The sequence below is a fragment of the Zeus faber genome (assembly GCF_960531495.2).
Source record: "Zeus faber genome assembly, chromosome: 5".
NCBI lineage: Eukaryota > Metazoa > Chordata > Actinopteri > Zeiformes > Zeidae > Zeus > Zeus faber.
In genome coordinates, this window is record NC_137192.1 from 1992138 (window position 1) to 2001716 (window position 9579).

Consider the following 9579-nt stretch of genomic DNA (forward strand, 5'->3'; position numbering starts at 1 on the left):
CTGTTATTCGACTCCGATCCAGTAAGCACCTTGTCACAACACTTATCTTATGGCATAAATTATACTGTTTTTACACCAAAATGAGCAGGTAACGCCAGGTTTGTTTTATTATTTAAAAAAGGTGGCTAAACGCGCTAACAATAAGCGTTTGACTCCTTTCCCAATGCCAGGAGAAATGTCGTTTTTTTTTGGTGTGTGACGTTCGATATCACGACACATCCAAAAAGGGGCATGTCATGGTTCCAATGTGATTGGAAAAAAACAGTAGAGAAGACCACAACTTAAACAACGACATAAAACTGTGAGAGCGAGACTTGGTTCCCTTCATTCCTACAAAAGAGCCGTTCAAAAGAATCTGATCTTTCTTAAACAACACAACCCTACAGTAGAAGCAGCATGGAGTATAACTGCAGTCCTACAGTGCCGATGTGCAGTGCACACACTGGTCCTCCTGTGGCAGGGAGCGGAGACGCTCCTCAGGTTCGGAGACAGGCTTGGGGCGGTGCTGGAGTGGCTCGGAGCAGCTCGGCGGGGAGTGTGGAGGGTTTTTCACTGTGGTTCCCACGGAGCGGGGACACTAAAAACATTTGATGGTCCCACATGCAGGAAAAAAAAGTCCTTAACTTCTGATTTGGATTCTCAATCCGATATGAAATGATCGAATGATATACGGATATTCCTGTCTCTTTATGCACCAACTTTCACAACTTCATCTCGCAGGTAAAGGGGCCAAAATTAGCGTGTTGACCATGGTTTCCTGTTTCCATCAGCACCGACTGGAGCTGGAGCCGATAAAAACCTGTCTTTTGCAGGGTCATTTTTTGCGGGACTGTAACCTGGGTGTAACCTTTCCCCACTAATGACAAACGCCAGATGTTAGTGGGTGTTACCAGGTTTTTTGTGCAGTAGGAAAGGGTATTTTATTTCAGAACATTTTCCTGCATTTTAACAACTCAAGTCACATCCATGCACACATCCATGCACACAAAGTAATGTTCCAAGTGTTTGACGTTTAGTAAAGCAACAACAAGATAATAATCCAGGGTCAGTTCATTGAACCATAAATGTTTTTAAGCTTTCTTAAACTGTAATATTGACATGAAATAAAAATTTACACAACAGGCTTAACATTTTATGCACACTCAATTATGGTGGTTTTTAATTCTCGCCATCAGGGACCCTATATCCCTCAAGTCTTTCACACACTTAGACAACCTATATATTATTAAATGAAAATATGTTGCCTTTCTTTTGATAAGGAGCGAAAGAGTTGCACTGTAACAAAGACTAGCAAGCAAGGCATCCATGAGGTCTGTAGTCGAAAACCACTGCTAAATAAGACGGCATGTAGGATATGTTATTATGTTCGTCATCCTGATTTGTTTTAAGGAAACATCCTTTTTGGTAGTCAATAACAAATCCATGTCATATACTCAATCAGTGTACGACACTCGCAATGTAATGGAACGCAATTTTCAAATCGCAATGGCACTCAACCCGTGGCTCTTAAATTACTAGTTGCGGCTCTTTAAAGTGTTGTTTCAAATTAAATTTAAAAATAATAAGCCATCGGCTTCCAGGCTACAAGCACCACAACAGCCTGCATGCAAATAATAAATAGAAAAAACAACTTTTATACCATATGTATGTGACAAATAAACTTCTTGAATCTTGAATCCATGGTTTTTGTTTCAGCCATTTAACTTAATTGAAGTGCCATATTCCAGAGAACATGGCATCCACTGAACAGTACAGCCGGCTCGTTGCTTTCTCTACATAACTTCCAGTTTTCCGTCTACCTGTATATATTTGTTACGTCATGGCCTTTAATTTGTGTTTAATAATACATAAAATATTTGTGGTTGCAATGGAAATAAAAACATGGTAATAATAATATGATAAAAGAAATAATAATAAATTGCAATTAATACAAACATCATGCTTTTCATTCCTTAATAAGATATTACAAGTAGCCTTATTTTAAAATGCATAATGGTTTGATGGAGGAAAGGGACATGGCTCCTGAGCTGGGAAAGGTTGAGTACCACTGCTATAGAATGATTTATTGCTGTGTTAAATGAATAATACGGAATATAAGGATTCTTTATTTTTTTATTTTAATTATTGGATGGATAAAAAATGTTAACATGACTGTGGTGTGGGGATGGTCTGGGTTGAGCAGCCACACCTGATCAGAGTGGTTGCATACCTGGAACATGGAACATTACATTTAGCAGACGCTTTTATCCAAAGTGACTTACAATTGTTCAATCACTGACGGACGCAGCCATCAGGAGCATTTAGGGGTTAAGTGTCTTGCTCAAGGACACTACAGCATGCTAGCAGGAGGAGCCTAGGATCGAACCAGCAACCTTTAGATCACTAGACCACCAGCTCTACCACCTGAGCTACCATCCCCATTGCTCGTTGGTTGGTCTAACGAGCAAAAGATAAAACCCCCATCCCCACACACTCAGGATAGGAGCCCGTGCCATGACATGTGTCTATCTGCTCCTGGGCTAATTCCAACTGGCCAACTCTCTACGAGAAACTGGTGTTTACCACCCCCTGTCTTCTGTGTCTCTGTGCCGGAGGTCCCTGAAACGCCACATGGGTGGCGTGTGAAAGGCGAAACTGCCACAGTGACATTTTCAGGAAAGCAATAATGCAGGATGCAAAGTACTGTATGTATACTTCACTTCCCCTGCTCCCAACCTATCAAACTTAAATTTCCACTGAATAATGAGCCACGTGAATTTGGTTGGCTCAGGGAATCGAAATAATGCAAACATAATTAAACAGCATACTCAAAATATCCATCCTTTTCTGTTTACTGACTTTATCACGATTGTGTGCATGTAAATGCACTGATCATAAAGTTATATTCTCTGTACAATTAATCACAAAAATAGTGATAAAATTGTTGTGGACGCATATGCAAGAGATAATCGCCCCTGTTTTTAAAATCTCACTCCAGTCAGTTAACTAAAGCTGCAACTCTGTGAATCCAGATCTCCTCCCCCAGATCTACTTCTGCTGTTGCCCATACGGTAGAACTACACGGGCACAGCAGGGCGTGCCTTAAGTGCACGCTTCCTATTAAATCCATGTTAATCCACTATTGGAGCTACACTGGTCATTTCAGCCATGCAGGGTCCACGCGGCATTTCTCTACTTTTGCGCAAGAGGTTTTTTTTTCCCAACTGTGCATAACTACGCAAGCCTTTTCCAAAGAAACACAAAATGAAACTACATAGAAATATTTTTGTAAAGGGTGCAATCAATTCAAATGTGTTTTATATCAGCCTACATTGTACCAGAGACCTAGAGCTGCTGTCTCATTTGCTTATTGATTAAGACCTTTTAAATACGAAGAACAAACACACTGTATATGTAATATGGAGAAGTAATGCAATACAGTAAAAACACCTGCCACTGACAAATTTAGAGTTGTAGCTCACATTACAATTATATTACGTAATTTATGGAAGACAACTATAAAAAATATTTTTAAATACTTTTAACTGGATAACCGCAAGACCTTGTTTAACTTACAGTGTCTGCAGAGTTAGATCAGATAAAGAGGTGGGATCCCAGCCTCCCAGGGCTTTGGGCACACTAAATCTGAAAATATTAAATGCTAAACGCAAATATTTCATGTTCTATTTTTTAAATTTCATAACGAAATCAAAACAACAAAAAACAGCCCGTTATTGGTTTTCTGATTTTGGATTCTAAATCGAATATGAAATGATCGAATGATAAACGGATTTAATCCCCATCATTAAGGCATGAGTAGATCGGACTATAATTACAATTGTTTATTCCATTAAATTAAAGTGTTGCCTAGATGTATTATTGTGGCATGTAAGACCTAATTTTAGCCTTATTCTTTCAGCTGCGACCCAGGCAGTGTTAAATGGTCTTGGGAGCAAATAAAGAATAAATATTAAAACATAATTCAAACCAGTTAGTAGGCTTACTTGCAAATCTCATAAGGTCAACAAGTAAAAGGTTTTAGTTCTTTAATCAGTCTCTGTTTTAGAATGAGAATCTACACCGATCAGCCACAACATTAAATCCACTACTATTATACACTAATATTGTGTAGCTCTAGCCCTTTGAAGGTGTCCTATGGTATCTGGCACCAAAATGTTAGCAGCAGATCCTTTAAGTCCTGTAAGATGCGAGGTGGGGCCCCATGGATCGGGCTTGTTGTTCCAACACATCCCACAGATGCTTCAGATCCTAACCCCAGCCATCCACATGATGTAGATGTGATTCATCAGAACAGGCCACCTTCTTCTATTGCTCTATGGTCCAGTTCTGACGTTCACATGCCCATTAAAGGCGCTTTCGGTGGTTGACAGGGGTCAGCATGGGCACTCTGACCAGACTACAGCTACGTAGCCCCATACCCAGCAAGCTGCGATGCAGTATGTTCTGACACCTTTCCATCATAGCCAGCATGAACTTTTTCAGCAGTTTGTGCTACAGTAGTTCTTCTGTGGAATCGAACATTTGGTAGGTACTAACCACTGCAACATCCCAGAAGACCTGCCATTTTGGAGATGCTCTGACCCAGTCTTTCAGCCATCACAATTTGGCGTTTGTCAGAGTAGCTCAGATCCTTACGCTTGTCCATTTCTCCTGCTTCCAACGCATCAATTTCAAGAACTGACTGTTCACTTGCTGCTTAATATATCCTACCCCTAGACAGGTGCCATTGGAACAAGATGAGCAATATTATTCACGTCACCTGTCAGTGGGTTTTAATGTTGTGGCTGATCAGTGTATATCTTTCATATAGACATCCGTCCGGGAAAGCCAAAGGGGTTTGCTGGTCTCTAAAAACTCTTGCCTCCCTCAGAGACCCTCCCACTATTTGCGCACCAAGGTCCACGGGATCTTCTAGGAATGGTGATGCCACTTTCCAAAAGATTTGATTGGTCAGTATGTGGTGCTTTTAAACGTGTTGATTTGTTATCTCGAACATAACCTGTTCGGGAGCAGGTTAGGTGTACAGCATAAGTTACCATGGCAATGTACCCCAGTAAAAAGTAAAAAGAACCACTGTCGTGACACTGAAGATCCAGGGTTAAACCTGAACTTACAAGATTACATTTAGCAGACGCTTTTATCCAAAGCGACTTACAATTATTCAAACACTGACGGACGCAGCCATCAGGAGCAATTAGGGGTTAAGTGTCTTGCTCAAGGACACTACAGCATGCTAGCAGGAGGAGCCTGGGATCCAACCAGCAACCTTTAGATGACTAGACCACCAGCTCTACCTCCTGAGCTACCATCCCACAGATGCTTACCTGGCTAACCCCAAATCCTGCTTTGCAGTACAGGCCTCAGATGTAGATTTGGTGTTACTCTTAAGGCAAAAAAGAAAAGAAAAGAAAAGCCATAAGTCACCTAACCCGTATCCCATGTCAACAAAGTAAACCTGCATTTTAGTAAAACACTAACAAGGTCACACAGAGAGAAAATGAAATGAATGATTGGTTAACTATTAAGGTGGTTTGCCTGTGATAAGATATGACATGAGCCTGTCAATTTACTGCGCTGCACTCATAAAGGCCGAAGCACATTTCCATGTAGATGCACATAAACTTGTCTCGAATCTAATTCTGGATTACTACGGAAATACATTCATGTTAGCGTGAATAGACATGTTTCACTAAATAATGTTAATAATTAGAGCATGTGTGTATGTGAGTTCTGGTGAACAAGGGTCTATCTGCATTGGGAATGAAATTTTCACAAGAATAATTTAATTCTGTCCCAATTATTCATTTTGGTGGAATGGAAAGTGTAAATCAGTCACATGAAATATGACTTTTATTTTGCCTTGGAATTCAGTCCCCAGCAATCATTCGAAGTCGAAGATTCACTCGATCGCCAAACCTTTTGCAGGAGTGACTAAGCAATTCAAAAGATTCGTTCGGTACGATCGAATCGTTTGCAAGTCTTGCATCTATAGAACGGGGGCGCAGTTTCGATACGGTTCCCAGGCCGCCAGATTCACCAGTGCCGCCTCTGACGACGCTGATTGCGATTTGCGACGCATACGTCGGGGATATTTACTTTATCAGTTCTGTTAACAAACCGGTTCCAGGCACTTTCAGTTACTAGAAGTCAAATCCGGGTTTCTTGCGCAGCAAACTAAACATGAATCATTTGCCACAATATAGTTGCTACCAATAACTGCTGGGATGCTAGCGTGGGTGTCTTTAATCCGTAGTCTCCACATCTGCACATTACTTCATATCTACAGTGTATTTGGATCAGACTTGCGCTTAATTGCTATTCTGATCAAGATGCAAGCTGCCTGCGTGGAAGGGAGGGGGAGAGGTCCTCCATGCTTCTGCCAGCTTCACAAAGCGCCACGAACCAGCGAATATGGAAAGGCTAGGATCATGTTTGGAGGACTTCACCGACTGTCAAACGCGCCACGTTATGTATATCGAACGATCGAAACAGCAAACGGTCTGGTTTGATCAATCCGTCTGTTGTTCGGGTAGAGCGTCTTACCTGTGATCTGCGGGCTACGGTCGCAGGGAGCGGTTGGTTGCCATTTTCTTAACCAGCGCTTTACTTTTCCCGTGGAAAAATAAAAAACAAAAACATATATATATATATATCCATTGTCAAATGTTGGGCGTTATCTTCGACCTCCCCGTCCTCTCCCCGCGATAAACACAGTCTCTCGATTGCAATTTCAGAGGTAGTTCCGTGGATTTCAACGTGGTATACCCCTTGAAGTCCCCCCGCCCGGCCGTGTCAAACTGGGCTTGTGGAACAATGCGGCCCCGTCGCCGCAACGCCCCGGCTGTTCAGCTGCAGATGAGCTCCGGTTTCGGGGGTTTTGCCCTGAGCGTCGCCCTTCCGTCAATTGTACGAGGCGTGAGAACGGGCATAATGTAGGGGGAAGCAGCGACACCCTGTGTATGTATCATGTAATTACAAGGTGTGAACCCCACCGCCTTTATTTGAACTGACGAGCCTTCCGCAGGGTCAGGGTTGTGACGACGAGGGCTCTTAAGGTGGAGAGCCGAGGTGAGGGATGGCAACGATGGAGGGCCATAAGCGCAAATAACGTGTCGGAAAGAGCATGTTACCCCTGCAAAAACGACGTGTGAACGTGTAGCTTTTTGACGCGTTAATACGGCGGCTTTTTTTTTTTTTTTTTTTTTTTTTTTTTTTAACAGTGACGTCATTGATGACGTTAACACGTTAAAAACGACACGTTAACACGTTAAAACTGACGCGTACATGTCAAAAGTGATGGAAGGCCATAAGCGCAAATAACGTGTCGGAAAGAGCATGTTACCCCTGCAAAAACGACGTGTGAACGTGTAGCTTTTTGACGCGTTAATACGGCGGCTTTTTTTTTTTTTGTAAAACAGTGACGTCATTGATGACGTTAACACGTTAAAAACGACACGTTAACACGTTAAAACTGACGCGTACATGTCAAAAGTGATGGAAGGCCATAAGCGCAAATAACGTGTCGGAAAGAGCATGTTACCCCTGCAAAAACGACGTGTGAACGTGTAGCTTTTTGACGCGTTAATACGGCGGCTTTTTTTTTTTTTGTAAAACAGTGACGTCATTGATGACGTTAACACGTTAAAAACGACACGTTAACACGTTAAAACTGACGCGTACATGTCAAAAGTGATGGAAGGCCATAAGCGCAAATAACGTGTCGGAAAGAGCATGTTACCCCTGCAAAAACGACGTGTGAACGTGTAGCTTTTTGACGCGTTAATACGGCGGCTTTTTTTTTTTTTTTGTAAAACAGTGACGTCATTGATGACGTTAACACGTTAAAAACGACACGTTAACACGTTAAAACTGACGCGTACATGTCAAAAGTGATGGAAGGCCATAAGCGCAAATAACGTGTCGGAAAGAGCATGTTACCCCTGCAAAAACGACGTGTGAACGTGTAGCTTTTTGACGCGTTAATACGGCGGCTTTTTTTTTTTTTTTTTTTTTAACAGTGACGTCATTGATGACGTTAACACGTTAAAAACGACACGTTAACACGTTAAAACTGACGCGTACATGTCAAAAGTGATGGAAGGCCATAAGCGCAAATAACGTGTCGGAAAGAGCATGTTACCCCTGCAAAAACGACGTGTGAACGTGTAGCTTTTTGACGCGTTAATACGGCGGCTTTTTTTTTTTTTGTAAAACAGTGACGTCATTGATGACGTTAACACGTTAAAAACGACACGTTAACACGTTAAAACTGACGCGTACATGTCAAAAGTGATGGAAGGCCATAAGCGCAAATAACGTGTCGGAAAGAGCATGTTACCCCTGCAAAAACGACGTGTGAACGTGTAGCTTTTTGACGCGTTAATACGGCGGCTTTTTTTTTTTTTGTAAAACAGTGACGTCATTGATGACGTTAACACGTTAAAAACGACACGTTAACACGTTAAAACTGACGCGTACATGTCAAAAGTGATGGAAGGCCATAAGCGCAAATAACGTGTCGGAAAGAGCATGTTACCCCTGCAAAAACGACGTGTGAACGTGTAGCTTTTTGACGCGTTAATACGGCGGCTTTTTTTTTTTTTTTTTTTTTAACAGTGACGTCATTGATGACGTTAACACGTTAAAAACGACACGTTAACACGTTAAAACTGACGCGTACATGTCAAAAGTGATGGAAGGCCATAAGCGCAAATAACGTGTCGGAAAGAGCATGTTACCCCTGCAAAAACGACGTGTGAACGTGTAGCTTTTTGACGCGTTAATACGGCGGCTTTTTTTTTTGTAAAACAGTGACGTCATTGATGACGTTAACACGTTAAAAACGACACGTTAACACGTTAAAACTGACGCGTACATGTCAAAAGTGATGGAAGGCCATAAGCGCAAATAACGTGTCGGAAAGAGCATGTTACCCCTGCAAAAACGACGTGTGAACGTGTAGCTTTTTGACGCGTTAATACGGCGGCTTTTTTTTTTTTTTTGTAAAACAGTGACGTCATTGATGACGTTAACACGTTAAAAACGACACGTTAACACGTTAAAACTGACGCGTACATGTCAAAAGTGATGGAAGGCCATAAGCGCAAATAACGTGTCGGAAAGAGCATGTTACCCCTGCAAAAACGACGTGTGAACGTGTAGCTTTTTGACGCGTTAATACGGCGGCTTTTTTTTTTTTTTTTTTTTTTAACAGTGACGTCATTGATGACGTTAACACGTTAAAAACGACACGTTAACACGTTAAAACTGACGCGTACATGTCAAAAGTGATGGAAGGCCATAAGCGCAAATAACGTGTCGGAAAGAGCATGTTACCCCTGCAAAAACGACGTGTGAACGTGTAGCTTTTTGACGCGTTAATACGGCGGCTTTTTTTTTTTTTTTTTTTTTTTTTTTTTTTTTAACAGTGACGTCATTGATGACGTTAACACGTTAAAAACGACACGTTAACACGTTAAAACTGACGCGTACATGTCAAAAGTGATGGAAGGCCATAAGCGCAAATAACGTGTCGGAAAGAGCATGTTACCCCTGCAAAAACGACGTGTGAACGTGTAG

At 41.7% G+C, this 9579-nt stretch overlaps 1 protein-coding gene across 1 annotated transcript in view; it reads right to left on the bottom strand.

Moving 5' to 3' along the window:
* The window catches only part of pik3c2b (phosphatidylinositol-4-phosphate 3-kinase, catalytic subunit type 2 beta), a 107845-nt gene extending 101294 nt beyond the window's left edge, over positions 1 to 6551 (bottom strand). Inside the window, exon 1 of the mRNA XM_080000177.1 lies at positions 6544 to 6551. The gene's annotated coding sequence lies outside the window, so the exon portion shown is untranslated. The remainder of the gene's footprint in view (positions 1 to 6543) is intronic.
* Positions 6552 to 9579: the final 3028 nt, after the last annotated feature.